Raw genomic sequence first — 18,259 nt, forward strand, 5'->3', positions numbered from 1 at the left:
GATTAATAGTGTTCCCTAGGCAGCATTAGAAGTTAATTTATAAATATCTTGGCAGATGGAAGATTATGTTGCAAAAATTGAGTCCATAAAATGTGTTTTACAAACTATTCTAGTGTTGCTTTTGCTGTTGATTTTACAGTTTATTTGTATTTCAGAATTATGAATTTAAAAATGTTTTATCTGAATTGGATTGATAATAATATGGTAAGTTTCACACTATATTCCTTGATGAGTAAATATTTGCATTGATTTGTATTAGTCTATTCCGACTCCTTTATAATTCCCAACTTGTATTAAGTACTTTCCAGCTAGGCAGTATTACTCACATTTCATTGCATTTCAGTAATACCAACTGGAAGGGTAGAGTGATCACAAGAAGAAATTCTGCTCTCAAGTTCATATTACGTTGGGACAGCTACATAGTGAATTTGAATCATATTTGTATATCTCAATTACTAATATAAACTATCATTAATGTTATAAGGCATTCAAAATTTTACTTTCTGCCGGTAGTTTCCCTTCAAATTGGTTACTTTGTGGGTTTATATACCTATTTTATACTCATGCTGCCATTCCTCAAAATGTTTCTTGGAAATTACTCTTAGAGTTTTAGAGTCTGTAGCATATTGTTTTTAATTTTTTGTGGTGAGTTTGACTTTTAAAAACACTGATAAAACAGTTTGGACTTAAAGAGTTGGAATTGTGAAATACCTAACTATGAATTAATTTTGGGCAGGATTGCAAATCAGATGCATACAGGGGTCAAGTGGGCAATGGAAAGTGAATGCAGAAGGTGTGATGGGGGTTTCAGGGATTGGAAGCACAGGCCTTGTCTGTAGCACTAGAGTCAACATTTTTTGGTTTCCAGTCTTGCAACTAGGGTAAAAATTTTCATATTTATGGACCTCCTCAATTTTTAAAAATGGGCTCAGTTATTTTGGACATGAAATTTACAATCAGTACTTTATAATAATACCTCTTCATGGTGCTTGTAATCAGTGCATAAAGTCAAAATTTTTTATACAAGCTATTTTCTTGAATTTCTCAATTGTATTTGGCAAAGAATGAGAGCAAAGTAGAAAGATGGCATATGATCTCCCCCTATACCTTATCCCTCATTTTTTTTCTCCATAGTATTTATCAATGTTTTATAAATTTCATATTTACTTTTTTGTTTATTGTTTTTCTCCCCACTAGAACATAAGCTTCAGATTTTTGCGGGGGAGGTTTCTTGATATCCTTAGGACCTAGGAAATTTATTGGTAATTAATAGGCCCTTAGTAAATATCTAGTATATTAATGAATATTCACAGATAACCAGCCACATGGAGAAAATGAATGAAGAATCATGGAAACCTGAGCTTGACAAGATAATCAGGAATACAACCAATAATGTGTTTGAGATGGCTCTCATTGATTGGAGAGAAGTGATTATGAGAATCTCTTCTGAAATCTGCATTAAGTGATGTCCCATTGGTTGCTTGAAGCCAGCGCTGGTGAGTTTAATTTCACCACGGAAATCAGCAAGTGATAAAATGTATCATTTACTAGCACACCATTGGAAACAAGAGTTGTGAGATTTTGAGTTAGCCAAAGGAAGTAGTTTCTATCATTTAGAACTATCCAACAGTGCAATGGTCTATCTCACAGAGGGTTTTAGTTCTGTATTAAAGATTCACTTGTTGAGCCTATCCATACACTGTAAAACTTTTTATTAATGTGTGTAGAATTGCTGGGTCATGGAATATGTTGCTGCTTTAAAAACTGTCATTTTTACTCTGGCTACTATTTGGATATTGTCATTGGTTATTATAAAGTTTTACTATGGCGTCTCTAGGTGTGAATTTATTTTTATTTATTCTACTTTAAAAATCATGGGGCTTTTAGAACCTATATTTGGATATCTTGTTTTAGTTCGAGAAAAATCTCGGCTATTCTCTCTCTCTTTTTTTAAAGATTTATTTATTTGAAAGTCAGAGTACACAGAGAGAGAAGTAGAGGCAGAGAGAGAGAGAGAGAGAGAAAGAGAGAAAGAGGTCTTCCATCCACTGGTTGACACCCCAATTGGCTGTCGCAGCCGGAGCTGGGCCAATCTGTAGCCAGAAGCCTGGAGCTTCTTCCAGATCTCCCATTCGGGTGCAAGGGCCCATCTTCTACTGCATTCCCAGACCATTGCAAAGAGCTGGATCAGAAGTGGAGAAGCCAGGACTGGAACCAGCGCCCATATGGGATGCCAGCACAGCAGGCGGTGGCTTTACTCACTACGCCACAGAGCCAGCCCCTATTATTTCTTAAAATATTGTTTCTGCCACGCTCTCTATCTTCTCCTTCTGAGATACCTGTTTTTCATTATGCCTTACCCTGTCTCCATATTTTCCGTCCATTTCTCTTACTACTTCCTACTGTTTATTTTCTTCTTTCTTCTACTCTATTAATTCATTTTTAACTATGTCTAACAAAATGATAAATCCTACAGAAAATTTTTTGAGCTTATGTTTTTTCTGTTCTTTTTTATTTTTGCAAAAGCCTATAAAATATATTTTTATATATTTATCTCATTAGTGAGAGACTTATAAGGGGGAAGTCTTAAATTTCTCTGAAAGAGGAAGAACAAATAAAAATTACCAGGGTGAAAATTCAGTCCTCCTATGACCCTGGTGGTCACAGCCCAGGGCTTCCAATCAGCATGTGTCTGGGGAAGAGTAGGCAGCAGGATTCTGGAAGTCCTCACCACCCTAGGTCTCAGTCTCTAATCCTGTGTCTCCATGGCTAGAGGGCTCTGCCCTAGAGAGTTTGTCAGGTAGGTGTCTGCCTTGTTACTTTGCAGTGCCTCTCTCTCCTGAGGTTTTGATTTCTTCTAGGTGATATGTGTAGGGTCCCAGACGGGTAAGTCCAGGACTGGCTCTGTGAGAGCGTCTGTTTTGAGGGCAAGCTGATCTCAGCAGCCCACGTAAACTAGAAAGCAATTCCCAATTGAAATATAGGCTGTCCCACCTGGGCTCTCCCAGCTTGGGGTGGAAAGGGAGAGGTTATGAACCACTATCTTCTGAGCTCAATGACAAGAGGAGTTGAAGTTCCACAGACATTTCTACAGAATCCCAAGCTTGCTTCACACAGAGGTAAAAATGCTGATCTATGACGTTGGCCTCAAGATCAGGGGAAACACACTGGGCTGAGAGAGGAAGCAAAGGATTCAACAGTGATTCAGAATTGAGGTTGATTCTGGTGACGCTATTGCCAAGTCCAAAATCAGAATAATTTTGGTTGGGTGACACCATTACTTTTTAAGACAAATTGGTCCAGAAGACTCAATCTGATGAGGTTAAATTGAAAGTACAATTATCTTGGATGCAACTTCATAAAACTCAATTAGTATGAGTGATTAATTAGATTAAAAGTAAGAAAGACCACACATGGGGCTATTTATTATATTAGAAAAACTGGATACTTTGTTTCTTTTATATATGTGGAATCTCATGTTCATTGCTCTTCTACCGGGCAGGTATATTGTGCTTCAAAAAAAGGCTGGAGTGAGTCCCCCAAATCAGAACACAAGATGCATGGGATCTGAGACTGAAATCTGCTGGAGGATTGTTTGGTGAGACTAATTCTCCAGTCTCAGTTTGCACCCTCATCTTTCTCCTTTGTTCCTCCACTTTTGAATTCCTAAATTACAAGGACTTTTCATACCTCCCCAGGCAAAGATCTTTCCTTTCCTCCTTTTCACTGGCAAGTTAGTGCTACCATGGGCAAGAGGACGGTCTGATTTTTTCACGGGAAGGAGAAAAGTCTTTCTTCCCTGTCCCACATATCTGCCTACTCATTTTTTTCTCTTCTTCTTCTTCTTCTTTTTTTTTTTTTTTAAATTTTTTGACAGGCAGTGTTAGATAGTGAGAGAGAGAGACAGAGAGAAAAGTCTTCCTTCCGTTGGTTCACCACCAAAATGGCGCTGATCCGAAGCCGGGAGCCAGGTGCTTCCTCCTGGTCTCCCTTGTGGGTGCAGGGACCCAAGCACTTGGGCCATCCTCCACTGCCTTCCTGGGCCACAGCAGAGAGCTGGACTGGAAGAGGAGCAACCAGGACAGAACTGGCACCCCAACTGGGACTAGAACCTGAAGTGCTGGCTCCGCAGGTGGAGGATTAGCCTAGTGAGCCATGGCACCAGCTTTCTTCTTGATTTTTCTAATTGATTCTTCTTCAAACCTGCTGTGTCACTATTTAGTTTATAATACTTGGTCTTCATTTTATTAAATAAGCTAAGCATACATATTTTATAGTCTTTTATTTATGACAAAAATAATATATCAAATATTTTGGGGTATATTTTTTAAAATATATTTGTTTCTGCTTGCTTTTCTTTTAAATTTATTTTCATAAAGGGGACAGATTTTATGAATTTCATATAAACAGTTTGAAGAACATAATGATACTTCTCACCCTACCTTCCATCTCTCCCATCATCCCTCCTCCTTCCATTCTTATTTTTCTTTTAATTTTTGCAATGATATACTTTCTTTTTTTTTTTTAAATTTATTTCTATAGATAGTGAGAGACAGAGAGAAAGATCTTCCTTCTATTGGTTCACTCCCCAAATGACTGCTATGGCTGGCGCTGCGCCAATCTGAAGCCAGGAGCCAGGAGCTTCTTCCTGGTCTCCCACACAGGTGCAGGGCCCAAGCACTTGGGCCATCCTCCTCTGCACTCCCAGGGCACAGCAGAGAGCTGGACTGGAAGAGGAGCAACCGGGACTAGAACCTGGTGCCCATATGGCATGCTGGAGCTGCAGGTGGAGGATTAACCAAGTGAGCCATGGCGCCGGCCCCAACATACTTTCAATATATTCATTTTCACTCCTTAATTCTTATTTCCTGTGTACCTGGTAGAGGTTATATTGCAATACATGCTGGAAATTGTTCCCATTCCTTATTTGTAAGAATAATTGGAAGTCAAGGATTAGAGACGTTTTCCTCCAGACGGGACTTTGTATTTTTTGTTCAAATAACTAGAAATTGTCCCAGTCTGAGACCATCTTAATCAGAGCTAAAGCCCCAGATTTTCTGGACTAACCAGATAATGAAAACCAGGCTAAAATCTATGTAAATATTAGTTTACTCCCAGTTATTACTAAGGATTTAAGTACAGATTTTGGTGTCTTAGTTTTAAGCACAGAGTGATAAATTAGAGCTCATTTCTGGTGGGACCCAAGCTTTTAAAACAATTGTATTTGGGTCAAGTGTTATAGTGGAGTAACCTGCTGCTTGAGATATATGCATCCCATATCAGAGTGTCAGTTCAAGTCCTAGCTACTCTGCTTTTGATCCAGTTTCCTGCTAATGCATCCCCATAGACAGAGGGTAATGGTTCAAGTCCTTGGGCTCCTGCCACTCACATAGGAGACCAGGATGGAGGTCCCCGCCCTGTTGCAGACATTTGGGGAGCGAATCAACAGATATTAAATCTCTCTCTCTCTCTATTACTCAGCATTTCAAGTAGATGGAATAAATAAGTTTTTTTATTATTTATTTGAGAGGTATAGGACAGAGGGGGAGAGAGACAGAAAGACAAACTGACAAAGAGGAGCTCCTATCTGCTGTGTCACTTCCCTAATGCCTGCAATGGCTGGAGGTGGGAGTTAGGGATGCAGCTGAAATCTCCCATGTCTGTGAAAGAACTCAGTTGCTCTGGCTATCAGCACTGCCTCTCAGGGTCTGCATTGGTGGGATGCTGGAGCCTGGGAACAGAGCCATGAACTGAACCCGGATTCTCTGAAGTGGGATGTGACCCTCTTAACTGCTAGGCTAAACGCCACTCTGGGCCCAGGATTTGACTTTTGCACTACTACAGACCCATAAATCACTAAAAGCTCAGCTCAACCTCAGAGTCATTGAAGTGTTAAGCTTCCGTATTTGGGTTCTTGTCTCTCTCTGGTTTTGTTCTGTTAATTCCCCATTTTCTTGCTAACTTCAAGTGTTCAGATTTTATTTTTGTTTCACCTAATTTTTCAGTTGTCCATTTGGAAAGTTGTCCTCGATTCCTAGTTATCCATTACTCAAAGTTGAACAATGATTAGTATTTGGAGAACTCGTCTGGTATCCTGATTTTAGTCTTATACTTAATGTCTACTGTAGTTGAGTATAGAATCCTGTGTTGAAAATAACATTGCTTTTTGAAGGCATTCTCCATGTCTTCTTGATCCTGATATTGGTGTTGTGAAGTCTAATTCTGATCTTCGTTACAATATCTTAAATGTGACTATTCTCAGCAAAACCTATTAGGATCATCTCTCTATCTGTAATATTCTTTTTTTTTTTTTTACTCCCCCCCTTTTTTAAAAAATTGCCTTTAGTCCTTGTATTCTCTGAGGCAAAAATTCCCACCTGCAGACCCCAGCAGCCTTGTGTCAGCAGAGAAATGTAAGTATAGACAGAACCATGACAAAGATAAACAGAGGTCCTGGGGTGGTGGTTCCCAGCGGTTGTGGTTCACAGCGATAAACCAGCCTATGGGTTTTACTTCATTCAGTGTGATTTCATCTAGATATTTATGTCCTGCAATTATAGCAAGCTTTCTTTGATAATTTCTTCCTCTCCTCCCCTGGATCTTCCACTAATCGGATAAAAGACCTCCCTCCTAGATGATTTTCTAACTTTCTTATGCTTTCCCTCTGATTACCCATACCTCTCTTTTCTGTTATGACATGTGAATGATTCTCTTTTTTCCCAATTCTTTTTCTGAATTCAAAATTCTTATCTATGTTTTTAATTTCCAAGAGCTTTTGTTTTCTGTTCCTGTTTTTATACCACATCCTGCTCTTGTTTTGTGACTGCAATATTTTCTTTTATGTTGAGAGACCCCATATGGACACTGGTTCCAGGCCCTTCTCCTTGGCTTCTGATCCAGCTACTTGCTAGTGTACCTGGAAAGACCCAGGTCATCCTGCACTTCATGGAAGATCAAAGGAGGCTCCAGGCTCCTAGTTTTGGCTTGGCTTAGCCCCAGCCATTGAAGCCATTTAAGGGGTGAATCAGCAGATGAAAGATTTTCTCTCTGTATAGTTCTGCTTTTAAAATAAATAAAAAAAATAAATAAATATATCTTCAAAATTTATTTTATTTATTTGAAGGGCAGAGTGACAGAGGAAGAGAGAGACAGAGATAGAGACAGAGAGGTCTCCTGCTAGTTCACTCCTCAAATGTCCACAACAGCCAAATGTAGGCCAGGCTGAAGCCAGGAGCCAGGAACTCTATCCTGACTGTGCATATTGGTGGCAGGTTCCCAAGTACTTGGCCACTTTCTGCTGCCTGCCTGGACACATTAGCAGGATGCTGGATTGGGGACAGAGCAGGTGCTCTGATATGGGATGCTGGCATCACAGGGAGCAGTTTACCTGTTGTGCCACAATCCCAGACCCTAAATGCTTTCTTAGGGCTCCCATCCATTTTCATATTTTCTGTGGCCACTTTTATGCTTCTATTTGGGGCCATATTTTAAATTTAAATAGCATTTCTATTCCATTATTACTACTACTAAAAATAATGAAAGCAAACATTTAGAAAGCATTTACTAAATGCCAACCTTTTCTCCAAACATTTGTCATCTAGTAAGTCATCTAAGCCTCAACTCTGTGAAATAGCATGTAGTTATTTAATGCCACAATAATGTTTGATAAAAAACCACTCTAAAGCTTTATTTTTTTTCACTTTAAAACTTAGGGACATTAAAAAGTGATAGCAATAGCCATTTATTATTTTTCACAAGTCACACTTTTTTTTTTTCTGGACTCTTTTTTTCTGCTGATGTGAGCAGAGTCCAAAAGACTTTAGTTTGGCTTACTCACCTATCTGCTGTCAACTGCATCGTTAATGGGAAACATGGGTGTAGATGTGGGATGGCCTCAGGTAGGACTTGGCTCTTTTACATGTGGTCATTCTTTTACACAAGGCTAGTCTAGGCTAATGTCTTTGCCTACATCAAGGTTGCCAGGAGGAACAGTGGAAACACACAAAGCTTTGTGAAGCCCAGGGTCACACTGTCCACTATCGCTTCCTCAATATTCTGCTAGACAAAGCAAATCTGAGCACTAGCCCAGTTCCACGGATGGGGAATAGACTCTGCTTCATGATGGGAAAAGCTGCAATATAAATCGAGTAGTGCAGAAGTAAAGCATGGGGTCAGTTTTCCTAGTTTTCTCCATATACAGGCATTATTGTTATCCTCATTTTAGAAGAAACTGAGATAAGGAGACACTAAGTTCTTAGTAAAAAGTAAGAATGCAAATAGGAGAGAGAGGAGCAAGAGAGGTGGGAGTTGGGGTAGGAGGGCAGATAATTGTATGTGTATAAAGATAGTTGAAAATAGATCTTAGTAAAAGGAGAAACTAAGGAACTTATTCAAGGTCATGGACTAATGAAATTGTGGCACTGCTGTTTGAATCCAGACAGTCTGGTTTCAGTCTTTGCTTTTACTATATACTATATATTCTCTCAAGAAAGTTATTAATCAGTTGAGAGAATGATAAGGGAAATGCAAAAGGTAGTAAAAAGGGTTTTGAAGTAAGTCTGTATAGAGAAAGAATGAAAAATCCCAACAAAAGAAAGCAATAGGGTATTATTGCAAGAAGATGACACTAAGAATCCTACTTCTTTTGTGAAATCAAAAGTAATTTGCCTGTTGAAAACAGCTGTCTTACTGGAGGCTACACCTCATAGTGTCAGGAAAAAGGTCACAATATCTTAAAAAATCACTCACATGGATAAGATCTTGTTTGACTTTAATAGTTGGAAAAAGGGCTTTTGCAATTTCTTGTCCTCATTGCAATTTTAACTTTAAGTTTTATGTTAAGTTGGGATATAATTGTTTTTTGTAAGATGTACATGTGGGAATATGATAGACCTCACCTTAGTTAACATAATGGAAATTCACAAATGTATCATATAGTTGACATTTTTAATTTTTGATTTATACTTTTATTACCCTCTGTAATACTGTCTTGCTGGATTTTTCAAACCCGCATTATTCCAATTCTATTGCTTTTTTTATCCACAGCCAGAAAAATTTGTTAAAATACATTTTTTTAAAAAGATTTATTTGTTCATTTAAAAGTCAAAGTTACAGAGAGAGGGAGAAAGAGAGAGAGAGAGAAAGAGAGAGAATCTTCCATCTGCTGGTTCACTCCCTAAATGGTCACAATGACCAGAGTTGGGTCAGGTTGAAGCACATGGGTGCAGGGTCCAAGCACTTGGACCATTTTCCACTGCTTTCCTAGACACATTAACAGGGAGCCAGATTGGAAATAGAGCAGCAGGGACTGGAGCTGGCACCCATATGGGATGTCAGCTTAACCCACTGCACTACAGTTCTGGCCCCTAAAATACAGGTTTGATCATAGCACTCTTTTGCTTGGAATTCTTCAGTGTCCTCCTTATCATTAGACTGAAACCTCACACTTTAAGGACTTTATCAGGTGGCCTTTCCTTACCTCCACTGTTTCCTACCATTCTTTTTCTTTCAGTTAAATACTTTGCATAATTCTGAAGATGAAATATATATTCATGTTTCAATCTTTGTTCACCTGCCTTTTTTCAAACATTTACTTCCAAGTATTTACTTCAAAGGCAGAGAGCCAGAAAGAGAGGGAGAGACAAACAGAGAGAGAGAGAGGGAGAGAGAGAGAGAGGGAGAGAGAGAGGGTGAGCACTTTCATCAGCTGTTCACTCCCAAATTCCTGCAATACCAGGGCTAGGCCAGACCAAAGCCAGGAGTCAGGGACTCCATTAAGGTCTCCCATGAAGGTGGCAGGAACTCAAGTACTTGAATAATCATCCACTGCCTCCCAGGAACATTAACAGAAAGGTCGATCAGAAGCACAAAATAGCCAGGACTTGAACCAGTACCCTGATATGGAGTGCAGGTGTCCCAAGGGGCCGCTTAACTTGTGTACTACAACGTTCACTCATTACCAGTTCTTTTGACAAGAAAGATCTTAAAACATATGTTCTCTCTCTCTCTCTCTCTCTCTCTCTCTCTCTCTCTCTCTCCCAATTACCAGGAAGATGAAATAGGGATCTAGAACCAAGGGTTCATGAACATCTAAACTATTGGCCAAACACCTGCTCCTGCACTGTTATTTTTAATATTCACTTTGTTATTACTCATGTTAATGAGCTTGAGCTTTTAGGTATTTGCTAAACATTTCTGTTACTTATGATCTTTACTTCTTTGATAAAATGCCTGTTAATTTCCTTTAAATATTTTTCTACTGTATGTTGGACAACATTTACCCTTTTCTGTCATTGTGCTTAAATATTCCAGTTTATTAACTGCTTTTTAATCTTACTATATGATGTTGAAAAGTTTAAAATAATATTCAGAGTAATCTACACATCCTTTAACATTATTTATTTTCTTATTTTTATAATGAGAAAGGCCTTCTAAAATTTGGTAGGTTTTTATCTGGTTTCATTATTTCCAATTTTTTAAAATGTGAACATCTGCAATCTATGGTGATTTATGTTGGAATGCACTTCTTGGTATGGATATAGCTTTGTAACGATTATATTCAGCTTAAAACTTACTTGGTGGGCAGGCATTTAGTGAAATGGTTAAGATTCTACCCAAGACTCCTGCATGCTGTATTGGAGTGAATGGATTCAAGTCCACTTCTTGTTCCAAATTCCTGCTAATATGTTCATCCTGGGAGGTATCACATGATGGCTCAAGGACTTGGGTCCCTGCCACCCCTGGGAGAGAACCAAATTGAGTTCCTATCTCCAGGCTTTGTCCTGACTAGGTCCTGGCTGGCTGATGAAGGCATTCAGAATAAACCAGTGGATGGAAGATCTGTTTCTCTTTCTGTCCGTCTTTGTGTTTCTCTGTTTCTCTTTTCCCTATGTACTTCAAATGAATATAAGATAAATACATAAGAATCAAAATATAATGGCTCTTTCTCCTAAATTAAAATGGTAATTTTGGTGATAGGTTTTTTATTTGTTCCTTAAACTCTATTCTTGCTTTTCATATTAAATGGCCATTTAGTGTATTCAGGACAACTTGGCAGTCACCCAACGGTCTGTCCACTCAAAGGATGCAGAGGACACCAAAGGGAGACAGGGGTGATCAGGGATCCTCCCACTTTCCAGGAGAAGCAGCTGAGAGAGTGCTGCAAGCAGTCTGTGACAGCAACGGGAAGCCACTGTCTTCCTCAGTAACACTTTAGTTAGCATTTTATTTCTTCACTTACTCATTCAGGCTTTCATGTGACAGTAAAATAGCTTAGAGATTGAGGAATATTTTGTCAGGCTAATGGGAAATGCTCTTGATTCTTTTGCAGTTGTGTAAGTGACATAATCTAGTAATTTACAATCATAGAGATTTTCACTATGCTTAGAGAAATACACAATATAGATAGTGTAAAGTTATCTCACCATTTCTTTCAGTTACATGTCACATGATCTAAGATTTCTACTAAGATGTGAAAATAGTCTGTTCTCTAACCAAGTGCATGTAGATGCTTCTCCTTTAACACAAGATTGATGATAACCACAAAATCTATATAAGCCTACAAAATTGAGCTTATACGAATTGCATTCAGAAACGTGTCATCAGAAGTGTGAGTGATAGTGACAGGATATTGCTGGTATTGATGGTGTGTGTGTGTGTGTGTTTGTGTGTGACGGAAAATGGGGTCAGAGAGAGAGAGAGAGAGAGAGAGAGAAACAGAGCAGAAAGAGAATCAGAGAGAGAGAGAAACAAAAAGATAAAGAGAGATGCACACACACACCCAGAGACAAAGAGAGAAATCAAATGGAATCTAGCCAGAGGTAGATTTACTGACCACATCAACAGTGTTCTTTAGTAACAGGTCTGCTTCTTTCTTTCTTTCTTTTTTTTATAAAGGTTTATTTAATTTATTTGAAAGACAGAGTTACAGAGGGAGGTAGAGACAGAGAGAGGTCTTCCGTCTGCTGGTTTACTCTCCAGATGGCTGCAACCGCCAGAACTGCGCCGGTCCAAAGGCAAGAGCCAGGAGTTTCTTCTGGGTCTCTGACATGGGTGCAGGGGCCCAAGGACTTGGGCCATCTTCCACTGCTTTCCCAGGCCATAGCAGAGAGCTGGATCTGAAGAGGAGCAGCCAGGACTAGAACCGACGCCCACATGGGATGCGGCACTTCAGGCCAGGGTGTTAACCCACTGCGCCACAGCACCAGCCCCTGGGTCTGCCTCTTTCATGAGGTAGATCCCTCATTCCACCTTAGACTAACTTACTTTGCAAAGAATTTTTTAAAATATTGATTTGATTTATTTGAAAGGCAGAGTTAGAGAGAGAGGTAGAGACAAACAGAGAGAGAGGCCTTCCATCTACTGGTTCACTCCCCAGATGGCCCAAATAGCCAAAGCTGAGCTGATCTGAAGCCAGGAGCCAGGAGCTTCTTCAAGATCTCCATGGACTTGGGCCACCTTCTACTGCTTTCTCAGGTGCATTAACAGAGAGCTGGATAAGAAGTGGAGCAGCCCATATGGGATACCAGCGCTGCAGGCTGGGTTTTTTTTTTTTTTTCTTACAGATTTATTTATTTACTTGAAAGTCAGAGTTACACAGAGACAGAAGGAGAGGCAGAGAGAGAGAGAGAGAGAGAGAGAGAGGTCTTCCATCTGTTGGTTCACTCCCAGATGGCTGCAAAGGCAGGAGCCACGAGCATCTTCCGGGTCTCACTCACAGATGCAAGGGCCCAAGGACTTGGGCCATCTTCTACTGCTTTCTCAGGCCATAGCAGAAAGCTGGATTGGAAATGGAGCAGCTGGGACTTGAACTGGCTCCCACATGGGATCCAGGCTAGTGCTATATTTCGTTGCACCACAGCACAAATAATTTTAAGTGATTGTGTGCCCTCAGATAGAGGGCAGATGAACTTCCTTTTTACAACACAGACAGCTGGTAAAAGCAGCCATATTACCAAGTTTTCCATTTTGTAGAAAACATTGACTCCTATAGTGGTAGCTCAAAATGCAAGTGTTCATTTGAGTTTCCCATGAAATTGTGATCAAAATCCTACATGGAATTGATCTATTAATATATATTAGAAATAACAAAAAAGCCTAGCATTAATTTGATCAGTTATTATTTTGTGAATATCCCTGTTTTTTAATACCTGGAAGAATAAGAAACAAAGATATCTCACTTGCATAAATGATTGTGCTTTAAAGAGAAGTCTTCCAAATATTGACAGGACCATATTTCAATTTGTCAAGACAGACAAATTATTTAAATGATCTTGTCTTTTCCTCTAATATTATATATTGGAACATTATTTGATTATCCATTTTATACCAGGTATAATTCTAGACAGTGAGGACTTGGAGATTCTATTTTGGTATGGGGATACACATTCAATTTGACAAATAATGAGTGGCATAATGTGTAAGAAGGCTATGCAAGAACAATGAAATAAAATAAAGCACTGTAAGAGGCTTAGGGGTTGTAGTGAGGATAGGCTTCCTGCTACAGTGATATATGAGCAAAGGGGAGCTCTGTGGTGTTTGGGCAAAAAGTGTGAGAGCATTTTATGCTAAGAAGAGGTCAGATTTTGGAATTAATTGGAACTAGAAGTATCAGAATTTGTAACAGATTGGATGTAGGGAGTAGAAGATCAAATGCAAAGACCTTGAGAAAGAGGGCTCCAGATTTCTTCTGGGAACACCAGGAAATCCATTGTAGTGGAAGCAGAAGGAGCATTAGGAAGAGCAGGAGAGGAGGAAGGGGTGGTAGCGGTGGGGACAAATGTACAGGATTTTGTAGGCAACTGGAAGAATTTAGTTTCAATCTAAAGTGAGGAACTGTTTGTTTCAAGTTTATAAACAGAAAATGATATGATTTATTTTCATAAAGGATCACTGAGGCTGCCTTGTTGAGAACAGAATGGAGTGAATTAAGGGTGAAAGCAGGAAAACCAGTTTGGAAAGTATTATAATAATCCAGGTGACGAAAATTAGTGCTCAGGGTGGGGTGGTAGCAGAAAGGGTATTAGGCAGAAGTTGGGTCCTATTTGACTTGAAAGTGGAGTCATCAGAATTTATTAACGCAGTGGATGTAGGGTGTGAAGAAAAGACAGGAGTCAAGGATACACCCAAGGTTTTATGTCTGATCGTTGGAATGGGTGGGAATTGCATTCGCTGACATGAGATCCAGGAGCAGTGTTTGGGAAAGGAGGAAAGCCCTGTTTGGGCTATGCCGATCTAGAGTGTGTGTCATGTTAGACCCTCAGATGTGGATGTGGAGGTCAGGACAGAATTATGAGATTCAGGAACAAATTTGAGAGCTATCAGTGATGAGACAGTATCAAAAACCATGGATTAGAATAGAATTATCTTGGCAGAGAAGATGACGAGAATAGTTTAAAGGCCTGAGCAGAGAGGCACTTGGACATTAAATGGTCTGGGATAAGAAGATAATTTAGCAACAAACTCAACTGGAGCAACACAGGGTGAGGAAGAAACCCAGGAGTGGATCTTGAGAGCCAAGTAAAGAACAATTTTACGTGTTTCTAGCTGATTAAATAAGGTGAAAACTGAGAATGTGTCGGTTTAGTAACATGAAGGGCACTTGAGGCTTGATCTAAGCAAGGCTCAGCAGAGCGGCAAAGGTGGAGGAAGAGACAAAGGGGGCATACAAGCTGAGCAATGGGCAGAGATGGGATCAGATGAGTTTCATGTGTATGTTCTTTTTGAAAATAAATTTTAATATAAAAAATAACAACATACTGTGCACTAATGATTTAGTATAGAGGAGGAAACTGAAGATGAAAGAAAAGAAGAGAGATTTGAAGAGCTGTTCCCTTGGGTAAGGTAGGTTGGACACAACTTGGTGCATAATTGAGAGGCTGGTCTTAGATAGAGTGCAGACAGTGTATCCATAATAACAGAAAAACAGAGTGTGTGAGATAGTTACTAAGAACAAATTTGATGGCAGGAGCCTACAAGGGTGTTTTCTAATTGCTTCTTTTCTTTCTTTCTTTCTTTCTTTCTTTCTTTCTTTCTTTCTTTCTTTCTTTCTTTCTTTCTTTCTTTCTTCTTTTTCTTTTTTTTTTTTAACAAAATAGGAAGTACAAGCATCAGCCAAGAGTGGTGATAGGACAGATGTTGGAGGCAGGAAGAGGAAGCAAGACATGCAAAAAGTGATATAAGGGGTGGGGGGAATGAGTAATTGTCATGTACAAGGAATGTGGGAACAGGGAAGCATGGCAAGTGTTCTAACCATTGCAGCACTGGACAGTCAGGCGCTCTGAGGCTAGTCCAAAATTATTGCAGTTCTGTCTTTAACCTTGCCCTTTCCTGCCTCTGTTTCTGAGGAGTCCAGCAGAATTATTGTGCCTTGTCCTGTCTAACCTGTACTGCTTGCAACTTTGTGATTTATCGAATATCCTTGTCATTAGTCATTTGCACTTTGTAACTTTGTTAGCACGTTAGTGATTACATTGGCCATGGAAGTTATGTTCAGCTAATTTTGGATGTACAACTAGATTTGAAACAAGGACAGATTGTTTTCAAATCAAATTTATAGGTTAGAATTCTATAAAAATGGCTATAATTCAGTATATTTATAACTGTTTTATTTACAAAGCGATATCTAGTATCTGGCCATAACATTTTTACCCTGGATAGTTTCATGGACAGGAAGGGAGGATGGGAGTTTTTTAATGAATGTGGGAAAGTCTCCTTCATCTGTTTTGTTCCAGGGCCAAAGCAGCCACTGGAAAGGAGAATGTTTTCTCATTTTTAGGTTTATCAAGTTAGTGGGATATAACATCTTATGGTTGTGGCAGAATGGTCAGTATCAGACAACCAAAGCTGCTTTGGAAGAGTTTCAGCACCAAGCCAGGCCGAATCCCTGAATCTCCACTGATACATGTTGATTCCAGGCATGAGGTGTTAGTCTAAGTTGAAAGTGAACTTTATTAATTTTATGAAATCTAAGTCTAATTAAAGAAAGATCATTAGGACCAGTTTGGGTCCCAGCAGATTAAGCTGCTGCCAGTGACAGCAGCATCCCCTGAGTGTTGATTTTAGTCTCAGCTGTTGTTCTTAGACCTAACTTCCTACTAATGTGCCTGGGAAGACAGCAAAAGATGGCCCAAGTATTTGGGCCCTGGCCACTCAAGTGGGAGACCTGAATTCAGTTCTTGGCTTAAATGATTGTGACAGTGATTAGGAGGAATGGACTAGAAGATAGAAGACAGTCTCTTTCCCTCTATCTCTCTCTCCCCCCAACCCCGTGTCTCCCCCTCTCTCCCCCTCCTCTCCTGCCTCTCCCTCTCCCCCTTTCCCCCCCTCTCTCCCATCTCTCTCTCTCTTTTTCTCTCATTCTGCCTTTTAAATAAATAAATCTTAGAAAAATCATTAATAGCTAAGAATAAACTATCCTTAGTATAATGAAAATTGGAATGGATAAGAGAATTTTTCTTAAGAAGATTCATTTATTTATGTGAAAGTCAGAATGACAGATAGAGGAAGAGACACAGAGAGAGACAGAGAGAGAGAGTGAGATCTTCCATCTGCTGGTTCACTACCTAGCAACAGCCAGGGCTGGCCGGGCGAAAGCCAGGATCTAGGAGCTTCATCTGGGTCTCCCACGTAGGAAGTGGGGATCCAAACACTTGGGCCATCTCCCACTGCTTTTCCGAGGCTATTAGCATTGGAAAAGGATCAGCTAGGGCATGAACTTGCACTCACATGGGGTGCTGGTGCTGTAGATAACGGCTTAACCAGCTTTGCCACAGCACCACCCCCCACCCCCAGGGAAATTTTTAAAAAGCTAAGGAACAGTGTATTTGAAGTCAGAAGTTTTGAATTTTAATCCTGGCTTTCCTGTTGACCAGACACCTTAAATAAATCCTGTAATTTGGGAGGCATTAAACTTCCTATTCAAAATACAGGCTTGAATTAGATACCTTTTTTTAAGAAAACTGTTATTTAATAAATATAAATTTCGAAAGTACAACTTCTGGATTATAGCAGTTTTTCCCCCCATAACCACCCTCTCACCCGCAAACCATCCCATCTCCTACTCCCTCTCCCATCCCATTCTTCATTGCGATTCATTTTTAATCATCTTTATATACAGAAGATCAACTTTAATATATACTAAGTGAAGATTCCCACAGTTTGCAGCCACACAAGACACACCAAGTATAAAGTACTGTTTTAAGACTATTTTTACTGTTAATTCTCATAGTACAACACATTAAGGACAGAGGTCCTACATGGGGAGTAGGTGCACAGTAACTCCCATTGTTAACAATTGACACTCTTATTTATGATGTCATCAATCACCTGAGCCTCTTGTCATGAGCTGCCAAGGCTATGGAAGCCTCTTGAGTTCACAAATTCTGACCTTATTTAGACAAAGCCATAATCAAAGTGGAAGTTCTCCCCTCCCTTCAGAGAAAGGTACTTCCTTCTTTGATGGTCTGTTCTTTCCACTGGGATCTCACTCACAGAGATCTTTCATTTAGGTCATTTTTTGCCACAGTGTCTTGGCTTTCAATGCCTGAGAAACTTTCATGGGCATTTTAGCAAGATCTGAATGCCTTAAGGGCTGATTCTGAGGCCAGAGTGCTGTTTAGGTCATTTGCCAATCTATGAGTCTGCTGTGTATCCACTTCTCATGCTGGATCATTCTCTCCTTTTTAATCTATCAATTATTATTAGCAGACACTGGTCTTATTTATGTGATCCTTTTGAGACTTAATCCTGTCTTTATGATCAATTATGAACTTAAACTGATCACTTTAGTAAAATGGCATTGGTACCTGCCAACTTAATGGGATTTGGAGTCCATGGCATTTTTCTTACCCTTAGTTGTAAGTCCAAGTGAGCGTGTGCCAAACTGTACATTTCCTCTATCTCTTATTCCTTCTCTTATTTTTAACAGGGGTCAATTTTCAGTTGGATTTAAATTCCTAAGAATAATTCTGTGTTAATTAAAGAGTTCAACCAATGGTATTAAGTAGAACAAGAAAATACTAAAAATAATAAAATAGTAAGCTGTTCCTCAACAGTCAGTAAAGTCTTGTTTTTCATAGTGTCAGTTTCACTTCTAGAGGTTTCCTTTTAGGTGTTCAAATTGTTGTCACAGATCAGGGAGAACATATGATATTTGTCCCCTTGGGACTGGCTTATTTCACTCAGCATGATGTTTTCCAGATTATTCCATTTTGTTGCAAATGACCAGTTTTCATTTTTTTTTTTTACCACTGTGTAGTAT

At 39.4% G+C, this 18,259-nt stretch overlaps 1 long non-coding RNA gene across 3 annotated transcripts in view; it reads left to right on the forward strand.

Moving 5' to 3' along the window:
- Window positions 1-18,259, forward strand: part of LOC103348070 (uncharacterized) — a 60,765-nt gene that overhangs the window by 11,750 nt on the left and 30,756 nt on the right. For all 3 annotated transcript variants that reach the window (XR_016235752.1, XR_016235754.1, XR_016235753.1), the window contains exons 2-3: window positions 1,314-1,496; window positions 3,503-3,598. This is a non-coding gene — a long non-coding RNA (uncharacterized LOC103348070). The remainder of the gene's footprint in view (window positions 1-1,313; window positions 1,497-3,502; window positions 3,599-18,259) is intronic.

The sequence above is a fragment of the Oryctolagus cuniculus genome, chromosome 6, assembly GCF_051225735.1.
Source record: "Oryctolagus cuniculus isolate XC-2025 breed Fujian yellow rabbit chromosome 6, ASM5122573v1, whole genome shotgun sequence".
Lineage (NCBI taxonomy): Eukaryota > Metazoa > Chordata > Mammalia > Lagomorpha > Leporidae > Oryctolagus > Oryctolagus cuniculus.